Source organism: Octodon degus, unplaced genomic scaffold (genome assembly GCF_000260255.1).
Source record: "Octodon degus isolate 3935 unplaced genomic scaffold, OctDeg1.0 scaffold00121, whole genome shotgun sequence".
In the NCBI taxonomy this organism is placed as follows: Eukaryota; Metazoa; Chordata; class Mammalia; order Rodentia; family Octodontidae; genus Octodon; species Octodon degus.
This window is the reverse complement of record NW_004524697.1, coordinates 1,931,625-1,944,218: the sequence shown is the minus strand read 5'-3', so window position 1 is coordinate 1,944,218 and position 12,594 is coordinate 1,931,625. Positions and strand designations below refer to the sequence as shown.

At 37.9% G+C, this 12,594-nt stretch overlaps 1 pseudogene; it reads right to left on the bottom strand.

Moving 5' to 3' along the window:
- Positions 1–746: 746 nt before the first annotated feature.
- On the bottom strand, positions 747–3,408 carry LOC101564894 (annotated as a pseudogene).
- Positions 3,409–12,594: the final 9,186 nt, after the last annotated feature.

Here is a 12,594-nt window from a genome sequence, read left to right as displayed (position 1 = left end):
AAAAAAAAAAAAAAAAAAAAAAGATACAACCAATTCACCAGCTCCACTTTCTCTTCCTTGTAACTTTCTACGCCTCACTCTGGATTTTGGCTTGTGTGCCTCTAACAGCCTCCCAGCTCATGGAGCCCCAGAGAAAAGCCTGAAGTCTCCAAAAGGAGTTAGGAGGGAAGAAACCCTGTGGGACTCGTTCATCTACCCTGCAGAGAACTAATTGCCATGGGTCCCAAAAGTTTGAACAAACAGCCTGATGAGTTCCGGAGGTAACGCTGAAGAGCAGTGCGCATGTGAACGTCTGCGTCTCTCTGGGTCAAGCCTGCGCAAATAAGCCCCGCTCTCTCCAGGTCTGCCTGGCAAGTTCCACGGGTATCTCTCCTACCACTGATCTTTTTTTCCCCAAAACACTCTTGCCGACATCTGTGTCTGCTACTTCCCTTTGGCCCCCTGCAGCCACCCGGGAAGACCCCTTGCAGCCCAAATCCTGTGAACTAAAGTCAACACCAAGTCTGATTGGGTGAATGCTAGCTTCAAGAAGAGCAACAAAAAAGGTCTGAGGATGCAGTGTGTGAGGTGGACTAGAGTTGAATTGTCGTCACAGCCAGGAAGCCCCTGGGCAGTGCTGCAAATGGCAAGAGAAAAGTGACAGGACCGTTAATGGGTGAGCCAAGTCGTAGTCGAGTTACAAGTGAGAGTGTTGTGGCTTGGGCTACAATTTCCATGTTTAGCACCGCTAATGTATTCATATAAATCTATACTAGGGCCTTATTCCCAGGCGAGACAACAAATCATCCAACATTTTAAACTTTGGGAGGAACAGGAAGGGACAGGTTAAACAGAGAAAATTTGGTTGTGGGGAAGGAGACTGGGTTTAGAACGTAAGATCTTTGTGGATATCCTGCTCTTTGATGCCAAAGCACTCGGACGACTCCTCCAGAGAGATGTACTTGTCATTTCTAAGTCACGTGTCTCAAAAAATAGGATGATGCAGTGCTGCATGGGGATGAGGGGGGCCCTCAGGGGAGCCAGCTTGGTGTGGGACAGATACCCATCAATGAGGGGCTGGTCCAACTGGCCAAACTGCCAGTGCATGGGAAGATGTAATGGCTGTAGCTAGCTCTTCTCGAAGACCCAGGCCAGCAGCTCCACGGGGTGGTCTGAGCCTCCCAGCATTTCTCATTCTCATGGATCTTCTTCACTTTCAGCTTCTGCTTTTCAGTCAGCAGGTTGTTGTCCTTGTCTCTTTCATATAGGGTCACCAGCGCATTCTTGAGCCAGTCCCTTATGCGCAGGGGTCATTCAGTCAGCTCGGAGTCCAGGCAGGGGGGAATTTATTTGCAAGACCCTTTGTAGTCCAGGTGGAGTTTGTGGCCCTTCTTGGTGCCCTCCAGGGTGCACTTGGTGGCTAAGAAGTGGCAGGAAGAGTTAAAGGTCTTGTCATTGCTGCACACCTTCTCAAACTCACCCACGGTGGCAGGGCAGGTGGTGGGGTCCTGGTACATGCACATGGGGGTGGTGTTCTCATCCAGCTTGCACACCTTCCCATGTTTGCAGTGGTGGCTCTGGCAGGGGTCTTCAGCCACCACATCCTTTACTGTTTCTTCAGTGCCATCTTCAAATTCTCCAACTTTCACCTGGATAGGTTTGGCACCCACAGGAACTTCTGCCACCTCAGCCACAGTTTCCTCCACCACCTCTGTCTCATCAGGCGGGGCTTCCTGCTGCTGCTGAGGGGCCACCAAGGCCCTCCCCACCAGGCAAAGGAGGAAGAAGATCCAGGCCCTCCTGGTTCTGGGAACCCTCAGAGGTAGGCGGCAGCAGAGCAATCTGGGCAGTCCAGGCAGTCTTGTACTTTTACTCTTAAGTACTTGTGACAACTCATTGTGACAGGACCACAATAAGAAATGTCTAGCAGATTAACACAGTTCTGGCTGTGTCTGTAAATGACTGACATATAGGAAGACAAACTGAGTTGGGTAAGACCCACCTCTAGCAACCCATAGAATTATAGCCTGCAAGGAATGGAAAAAGAAAAGAGAGAAGTGGGGCCATCTTGAAGGGACTCTGCTGTTGCCATCACTTTTGCATGTGAGTCCCTGGGTTCTTCAGCCTGCTGAGGCAGACTAGCACCAGGGATGCTCCAGTGAGCTTCCAGGCTTTCAGTTATGGGCTGGTGCTTCATTCTACCCACCTTGTTCTGTGGCTTCCCTCCTGTTGGGCTGAGCTGCCATTCCATTTCCTGGTGTGCTGCACACAGCCAGTGTGCACTCTCCTGCCTACAATCCTACACGCCTATTTAATACATCTTGCACAGAGACATGCTGTTTTCTACTGATATTTCCTGTTCAAACCAGTCAGGAATGGTGACGCACCCAGCCGACCACAGATATTCAGGGAGGGACTAAGATACAGATGCCTGTTTTTCTGTAAGGTTTATTATACCTTTACTTGGTTTCATTCCAAATCAGGTAAAAATACTTAAAATTATTTTCATGATATGGGTGTAAAATATATATGAAACTTAAATGAACTCATGTTTAGACTTGGTTCCCACCACCAAAATAGTCTCAGTTAATAAATGCAAATGTTCTAAAAGCAAAATAGAGTGAGAAATCTATGCTAGAGATACTTTACAACTCAACAATTGAGACAAGTGATGTTCAATGTGTGTTATGTTGTAGATTATGATATATACAGAATAAATGTGCAAATCTAATGCAAAACTTGGGAGGCATACAAATGACTTAATGCATACTAAACATCTAAGAGTAATTAGAAGTGATGAATCAATGCTATGCACTAAAATATATCAAGTTGAGGACTTTTTTCATTTGCTAGCATAAAAATGTGAATAATGATGTAAATAAAAGCAGCTTTTTGTACTCTTCATTTATAAATTCAATCACATGAAGGAGGATACTTTGCAGATTCTATACTTTTCATTATTCTCCTAACTTAACCAATGCAGCATCATAACCATTTGCATAAAGTGTGCATTGCATTGCAATTATAAATAATCTAGAAATAACTTCAGATGTGCTGGAGGACATGTATAGGCAGTGCATAAACACAATGTCATTATATAAAGGATTCGATCTGCAGAAATAGAAGATAGATAACAGAGAGAGAGAGAGAGAGAGAGAGAGAGAGAGAGAGAGAGAGAGAGAGAGAGAGAGAGACTGAATAGTAATAGGGATGTCATCCAAGGCCTTGCCCTGAGCTACATCCTCAGCGCTTTTGTATTTTTGAGACAAGTTCTTAGTGAATAACTCACTTGCCCACACCGGGCTTGAACTGTAGTCCTTCTGCCTCAGCCTCCCAGAGAGCTGCCATCACAAGTGTGTATCCCGTGTTCTTCTGCAGCTGTAGAAATTGGTAACTACAGGTGTCCTGGGGTCCATTGTCCACAGACATCAGAAGAAAAGTATATGAAAGCAGTATAAGAAAAAGTATAATAAAGCAGTTCCTTAACTTTCCACGGCAAAAACTTCTTTAAAAACTGTTAGCCTACCAGGAATAGAGGAGGATTTTATCTCATAGAATCATTTGAAAAACAAATGGCAACAAATCCCTGTAACAAATACTAAATTTAATTGTGAGCTATATGATATTTTTTGGAAAGACTATTAAAGAGACTTTGTTGGGATTCTCACACCACTTCTACTGAATATATTACTAAACATCCAAATGGAAGAAATAAAAGTTATTCACAAGTTCTATTATGATATACTTATAAAATATAAATGATGCTGATAAACCATTAGGATTAATAGTGAAATGGAGCAGATAGATGACTTTAAGACCAGTATTCATACTCAATTTTTAATTAGCTTCAACAAACACATAAAAATCGATAATTAATGACAGAATAATTACAAATATGTGTAGCAAACTCGGAAAATACTAACAGCATATGAGTAAAATATTTACACAGAAAACTAACACTATCACTAAGACATTAAGAAGCAACATGGGCTGGGGAGCTAGCTCAAAGGTCTAAACACCTGCCTGGCAAGTGCAAGGACCCGAGTTCAATCCCCAGTACCATGTGCCATGCTGGATCAAAACCAGGCAGAGTGCCACATTCCCATAATCCCAGGGCTGGGAATGCTGAGTCAGGAGAATCACTACCAGTCTGACCTATGCAGCAAAACCCTGTATTAAATAGATAAATGAATAAATATTTTTTTAAAAAAAGAAGAAAAGAAAAACAAGTAAGAAACAACCAAGTAATAGCAATTACAAAACAATGTGCAAGTGTCCTGGAGCCCCCAGAAGCAATAGTGCTTGCTTTGAGACACACACTGGGAGTGTTCTTGGTCACCAGTGCCATCCCAAAGTCATCCAGAAGTTTTGGAGGCTGCCCTCCAAATTGTCTGCCTTCACTCAGGGCTGAAACCATCACGCCTGCAAACAGTGGCCCAGAGGCCGAGGCCCAGCAGACAGTTTGAGGAGAGAGGTTCTTTTACCCATGCCATGGAGTTCAAATCCCAGCTGCACGGCTTTAAGAATTTTGCATCCTTATTTGAAATACAAAGAAAATGATATTTGTAGCTACCTTATAGTTTGAGAGTGCTCAGAGAATTAAGTATAATGTCAAGGTAAGACAGCGTAGTGGGGCCGGGAACAGAGGTCAGCAGGCTAAAGTGCCTGCTTAGGCAAGCTTAGGCAGGCTCAGGGGACCGCAGTTCGATCCAGGCACCACATGCAAAAAAATAAATTAAATAAATAAATTATTAAATAAAAGATATCACGGTGCCAGCCCCGCCTCTGGGGCGAGCTGGAACAGTGATTGAGACTGAGCATGTTGGCTCGCGCCTGTAATCCCAGCACTTGGGAGGCTGTAAATGGGAAGAACCGCTATGAGTCCAATCTTCCATAGTGAAACCCTGTAGACCCTGTATCCTCTGTGCCAAATGCAAAAAGAAAAAAGACTTAATTGAAAATGACTAAACGCTTAAGAACTAGTATAAGCTTAGTGAAAGAAATAACTAATTTCTGATAAAAAATACAAAGCCAGTTTTTAGAAGCTAGTTTGCGCATTCACCACAAATTAGTCCTTTATGTCACACTAATTTTTCTTGCTGTGCTGCGCACTTACCTCGCATCTTCTCTCCCATGTTTGCATTGTTTTTGCCTAGTATTTGTTGTTTCACAGTTCACATTATTATTGCTCTATTTTATACACTGTTTTTATACTTCCCAAAATTATTTAATATTATTGATTTGTCACAATTATCTTTACTATTCACAGTAACAATAGAGCACTCCATATCTTCCTATTTTATCTGTTTACACTGCATTAGAGAATACTTTTTAAATGTTGATTCCACAGAATCCCTTTCTCATAAAGCTACAGATACATGGTCAGTGAATATGTTACATTTTAGGATAAACTTTCTTGACATTTATAAAAATTCCATATTGCTAAAATTAAATTTATGTAATGACTGATAAAGCAGTAAGCCACTTAACTGTTCTTCAGAACTCATGACTGAATCAAAAGTCCTCTCCACCTTACCTTCACATAAAATCTGTGACTAAATGAAGAAATGCAGTCACTGCTCCTTTTAGAAAGAACTGCTTGTTTGCTGGTTTTAAATACTAAGGTTCTGTGTGCATTTCCTTTTTTATTTTTAATCTCTTTAAAATAAAAAAGTAAAGGAGGAAAGTGTTGCTGTGCTAACAAAGAATGTCAAGATAAATATTTAAGATATCGCATTGCTGGGGCCAGGTCTAGTGATATGCCTGATACAGCAGTACGTGAGAGGCAGCGGCAAGAGATCTCCTAATCCTGCCCACACCAGGCAGTTTAGTGATGTGGGAGACATTGTTGAAAACTAAAATATAAAATATAAAAAGGAGGGCCTATTTTATTGTGAGAGCCTTTGACTTCAATCCCCAGTACCAAAAAAACCAAAATGAAAATATCTCACAGTAGACAGAAGGGTTTCAATATAATTTATATTAGATGAAGGTTTAATCATGTTACAATAACTGAGAACAAGTCTTTGTATTCTCTGACTCCACTTTTAGCTAAATAGTACTGTAAATTTAATTTTCAAAATGCCTAAATCTTGTGATTCTAAAATTCTTTAGGTGAATGTTACACATCGTATTGTATTGTACCATACTATACTGTATTGCATTTTATTGATACCCTAAAATATGAAAGCTTTTAACAATAGCTGTATTAAGATATACTTTACACATTATGTAATTCACTCTATGGGCATAATTCATATTTATTTATTTAAATTTGTTTATTAAAATGAATTTACTAGACTATGATATCAACACAGTTTTATACTATCTGTCATGTTTACATTTAACTGTAAGTCTTGATTCCTCAAGTATTAATTTATTTCAGACTATATATATTTACCTTTACTGGCCATTTCAAATAAATGAAATTACAGTAATCTCATATCTGGTTTCTTTATGTAGCACGTCTTTTTGTTTCATTTATGTTCTACCATGTATCTATAACCTATTCATTTATATATTTGAGACATCATATTGTATTATATGTATATTGTATTATATGTATATTCCACATTTTGTCTATCTACTCACCAGCTGAGGCATAGATCATTTCTGACATTGATCTATTATAAATAAGAACATTAGTAATATCATAAATAACATTTGTAAGTCTATTTAGGTTTCTGCTTCTCTTGTGCACACAGTAAAAGGGAACTTCTAGGTTGCATTGTAAGTTTATATTTAATTATTAAAGATATTACCTCTCTTGTAAAGTGGCTACCCCATTTCATAGCCCTTGTGGCAGCATCTGAGAGTCCCTGTTTCATCACATCCTCATATCTTTTTATTGTAGATAACTTAGTATGTGTAAAGCAGTATGCTGTGGTTTTGGGGTTTTTTTTTGTGTGTGTGGTTTTGGTTTGCATTCCCCTAATAACAATTGATACTGAAAATCTTTCCTATTCTTAATAGCCATTTAACTATCTTCCTTTGTGAATATTTGCAATAAAGAATTGCACTCCTTTCTTGATGTTGATTATTGCTAAATTTCAACAGTATAGCCTAAGCCCTCCCTCATTCTGTCTCAAACATTCATTGATTCCCTTTCTACACAACACTCAGGAGAAAAAAATCAATATATAGATCCGTCTGGTGGTTGCTCATAAGAGGAGGGGCTCTTGCAATATGGCCTTCTTCCTACGTAATTCTGTAGCTGCTACTTCTGCCTATATTTCTGTTGCAACAAGAATTCTGGTCTGATAAGCATCCGTGGCACCCCTGTGAACATCAATGAAGTAATTCAAACCTAACTTAGGATTAGATCTTTAAACTCTATGTAAGACCTTAGAGGCTTAGAGGAAACACTTGATGATGCTGATCTGAGGCTCTTTGAAGTAAGAAACTTAAAGGAATATTTAGAGTGGAGAAGGGCCCTTGCCTGAAAAATAATAAGTAACCACTGATAGTTAAATAACAAAACAAGTCAAGACCTGAAGAGAAGAAGCAAATGAATGACAGAAAGAGGCCCGTGGTTAGACAGAGTTGCATATTCAAATTTACTTTTAAATGTATGCAACAAAAAATTGATTGAATTTTTCCCTATAAAAGTCTCAGAATGAATTTAGTATCTTTTGCAATGCACTTATTGAAATATTTTCACAAATGTAATCAAAGCAATTAAATTGTTTACATTTTCAAATAAATTTAAATAAGGTATCAATATATAATCTATAGGAAGTACTGAATATTAAAAAAAAAGAAGAAACAAGCATGCTTCAATTTAAGCATCCACTCTATTACCTAAATTTTGCATTGTCATCTCATCTACTAATCTAATACGCTTGTAGTGGTCACAGACACATTGGCCTAACATATAATAAAATGAAATCTTTGGCACATATACTTGACTGGACAAAATGGTTACATTTTCATGGATACATTTTCTTAGATAAGTGTGGTGCTATGTCACTGTGTAAATTGAAATGGCTTCAAATGACTGAAATCTACCAGAGAAGATCAATTTAGTGCAAGGGTGGTTATTCCTCTTATTCTATTTAATATAACAGTTACTTACTCTTAAATTTAAAAAGAGCGAATGACACCTTGTGGTACAATACCATAACCTTAGTGCTTTGGCCTCAATGCTTAACACCTGTCTGTCTAATTTCATTAAAATTATATTATCTAATTAAAAACTGGTATTTAGTAGTCAGATTATTATGAATTCTTCATACTATTTTAACTGCTTCTCATCTTGGAAGGAATATAGTATATCTCTACCTGGTTACTCACTGCATAGCTCAACAGTTTTGTCTTTGCCAATGATCTTTAAAGACAAGGCCTTAAGTGCATCCAAATTTCTCCAGAAAAACAGGCAAGATATTGCACTGTTCAGATTCTGCTATAAGGAGAATCAGGTAATGGACAACTGTCCCACATGTCGTAACAACCCTGTCAACTCAGTTATACGACTAGAAATAGCTCATCAGGCCAAGACACTATTGAGAAATAGCTGGTGACCTTCTGAACTCTTATATGTTATCAGAAGCCAAATATTTTACTCTTGGTATCTTATGGATGCAGTAGACAACCTAGTCCTCATTTATCTAAACCAAGTTATGTTTTCATTCCCAAGTCAACCACCTTTAATGATGGTGTTTGCAAAGGAAAAGCTCTGCCATTCATCCAAATTGAAAGGAACATCACACCACCATCAGAGCCTCACGGCGAATCCCTCTCGAAGAGACTTGAGTAACCTCTTCTAGTGGACCCTCCACCCAAGCCCTGAGGCCCTGGTTACAAGTAGTGGCTTCTGATGAACACATTTACCTTCCTTCCCCAGGAAGCACTACAGTATCTACCTGTAGCATGTCAGGTGCTGGTGCAATGAGGGCTCTCCTTACAGAAATGGTTTTCACAGCCCCTGCATCCCTTCGCCTCCCTAAGCTCCCTTTGTCATGAAAGCAACACTCCATAAGCTTAGAACAGAGAGCATCTTTCTTGCTAAAATAGAAACAGCTCCTATGTAATAGAGCCTTGCTTCGTATTTCCCACTGTATCTACAATCTTTTGCCAAATTAGCAGTACTAAAAATGGCCAGCTACCTCTGAAACCAGCTGGCTACATTTCAAGGTCTTTGGGATTAGTCAGGTGAACAATAAAGAAAGTTTAATTACTTGACCAATGATACTACTCCCATTGGATATAAGGAGCTCCTGAGAAATTTTTCATTTTTTAAAGTCATAAACAGAATATTGATGACATGATGTGTGTTTCAAATTTTATGAAATTTACTACATGAAGGGTTGCATTCCTTCCAAATACTTTTATGTCTTCTTTTCCAATAAGGAACTTCTCAGGAACCAACCAGAAATTGGGACACATGCCATTTAGCCTCAGATTCCTGAGGATGACATACCTGTGCTACTGGCCAGAAATATTACCCACTACACTTTCTCCTTCCACTTACTTTTATGAGACAAATATTAATGATTAAGGCACATAACTGCTTGAATGAAGATGGGCATCAGAGACATGGGAAATAAACAGCTGGGTAAAGAAAAAGAGCAAGAGGAAGTATAAATATCATTGGGTGCAAAAGAAATTACTTCAAATATAATAGATCGCCCACCTATCTCTGATTTTTTGGTTGAGCTTCTCATTTCTGATTTTTTCTTTGATCTTCACATTTCTGGAGGTACCTCTTTCAGAGGCTTACTAAACTCTCTTTTTGCACTATCTTTTGCTTGTTATATTAGTTTGAAAATTTTATTTTGATGTTAATTTATACTCATATAATATGAAAATACGTCACAGAATTTTCATACACCCTACACTCTGATTTCCACCTTGGTACCGATTCCTGATTATCGCATCTTATTTCATGATTTTAAATGTTACTCCTGGGCAGACTCAAGTTTATTCTTGCCACATTCTGAAGTGTAGACACTACTTTGACTGTGACAGCCACTCTTTTCACAGTGTCACCAGTCACCCTTCCCCAAGCTCCCCAAGTGAACAGGCAGTTCTGTCCTTGCTCCTTCCTCATTTTCACAGCATCCTTAACTGCCTCAGATTTTGTTAATTTTATGAATATATGCACACCTGTGTGTGTGTTACTGGGACCAAACCCAAAGACCTCATGCTAATTTACATCCTCAGCCATCCATCCATTTATTTATTTATTTATTTATTTATTTTGATACAAAGCATTGTTAAATGGTTTAGGCTTACTTTACACTTGCCATCCTTCAACATCGATCTGCTGAGCTGCTCAGATTACAGGACTATCATTCTGCCCAATTAACCATACGCAATTTTTAGCTCTGTAAAATACACTTCTTTATTACTGACTCAAGAAGTGCAGATGGGCTGCAGAGATAGCCCAGTAGTCTAAGCACCTGCCTGGGCAACTGTAAGGACTCAGGTTTGATCCCTGGTACTGCATGTTGCACCTGCCACCGAGAACCTGGAGTGGTGGCACATGCCTGTAAGCCCAGAGACGGAAAGGCTGAAAACAGGAGAATCACTGAGTCTAATCTATGTAGTAAGATCTTGTACCAAATTCATTTAAAAAATAAAATTAAAATAAAAGGCCAAATCTTATTGCAGGGAAGAGGGGAAAAAAATCACTTCTATTTGAGTGCAGGGGCCAAAGTATTTGCATACATATTTAACATATTCATGTGATATACCTTTAATTTTGCTTTAAAACATCTTTTGTAAACTTTATTCAGTTTGTATGCTGATCCAGGATATTCTATGTTTAACTGCTAAAAATTTAGTAAAATATTATTTTTGTTGTGAACTCAGAAATTTTAGTCATTTCTAGATTTTGTGGCCTAGGATTTTCAAATCTGATATCATTGATATGCCAGGACACCATGTTCTATGCAGATTAAATAATAATACAAATGTAAAAGCAATATATAAACATAAGCATTATATAAAATTACAATACATAATTATCATCAATACTGGGAAGAATCTTCCTTTATTAGTTGCAATCCCAGTCTTAATTGGCCACGCTATCCCATAATAAATTGCTTTTCTTTGAAAAGTTAGTATTCCTTGGCTCTTATATTGAATATGTACAGTGTTTGCTTTTTAGGGATTTTGAGGAAATGTTTGCCTGTGTTCCAGGCTAGCCTAGAACTTAATAAGCAGTCTAAGCTCACCTCAAATTTGGAATCCTACTGCCTCAGCTTCCTAGAGTGCTGGAATTACAGGCATGTGCCAGTGCACCTGGCTAAAATGAGTATTTTTTTGAGGTTATTATAATGAGATGTTTTGGTTTTACATAAATCTTCATTCAGTCCTTCAATTTCCTAATTTTCCTTAGTCTGAAGTATATTATGGAGCCACCTAGCATCTTTGCATCTAAATTGTTGCCATTATATTAATTCTATTTCAGCTATTGAACAAAACCACATTATAAAACTATAATATGTATTTTCTATAGCCTTGGCTTTTTATACCAATTAAAATTTCATGACAAAAATGGATGTAAAATTTATTTTAAAAATAGCTTAAATAGTATATGACCATGAGATTATAATCTAAAGTAACAATACAGAAGTTATTTTTTACTCAGACATTTGAATTTCATACAAATTACATGATCATAGCCTTCACTATCTTGGATAATAATCTTTAGCAAGTAAGATTTTTTTGCTTGTTTGATTGATTTTTTAGTGCTGGAAATTGAACTCAGGACCTTGATGCTGAGCTATATCGTCAGCTCACAGATAAGATTAAAATAGATCTTGTGCTTGTGTCGGTTTTAGCTACACAATTTTAATATCACTGAGGTAAAAATATCTAGAAATCAGAATAATTTTTCTTTTTATTTAATCAAATGGTTGATAACCAAGCCTTTTTTTTCCTTTAATTTTCAAAGTTAATTGTTTAGCATGTTTAAAACAACTTTTCCATTTGCTACTTTTCTTTACTTTGCTACAGTTTTCAATGATCATTTGGCTTTGATCAAAACACAGTAACCTTTAAATCTTTTCCAGCAATGCTTATAGAGTTGTGTTTCACAGCATTGATACTGTGTGCTGTAAAACCAATCACGTATTTTTGCATTCCATGTCTGCTCTGTAATGGGTTGTGTTTCCACTAAGCATGTGTCAACAGAGGATTATTGCAAGTGCAAGAGCCCACTTAACTGAGGTTGCTTTTACAAATATGGTCCACACAAGAACATAAAAAACAAACTCTTGAAATAAAACAAGGCTGTGAAGTATTGCGGCTTTATTTCCTTTACTTTAAAGAATCACAGCTGCTTAGGCTCTAGTTTCAAATGAGAGAACTGTTATAGTGTCTCAAGAGGGAGAGTTAACAAAATCACATCCAATGTCTTCCGTGGGAAGCAGGCAAGATTTAAAAAAATAAACATACCTCAGGTTTGTTAAATAACAATACATGTATTGGGTTGTGTTATAAACATATCTTATGATTTGAAAAAAGAATATGTTTAGACTTAAGTAATAATAGCATAATTGCGAGGGAATGCTACACAGATACTAAGCATGCTATCTTTGTGGGAAAGCGAGATCAAAATCTAGAAAAAAAAATGTTACCTTATTTTATAGGGTATAAATCCTTATTTTA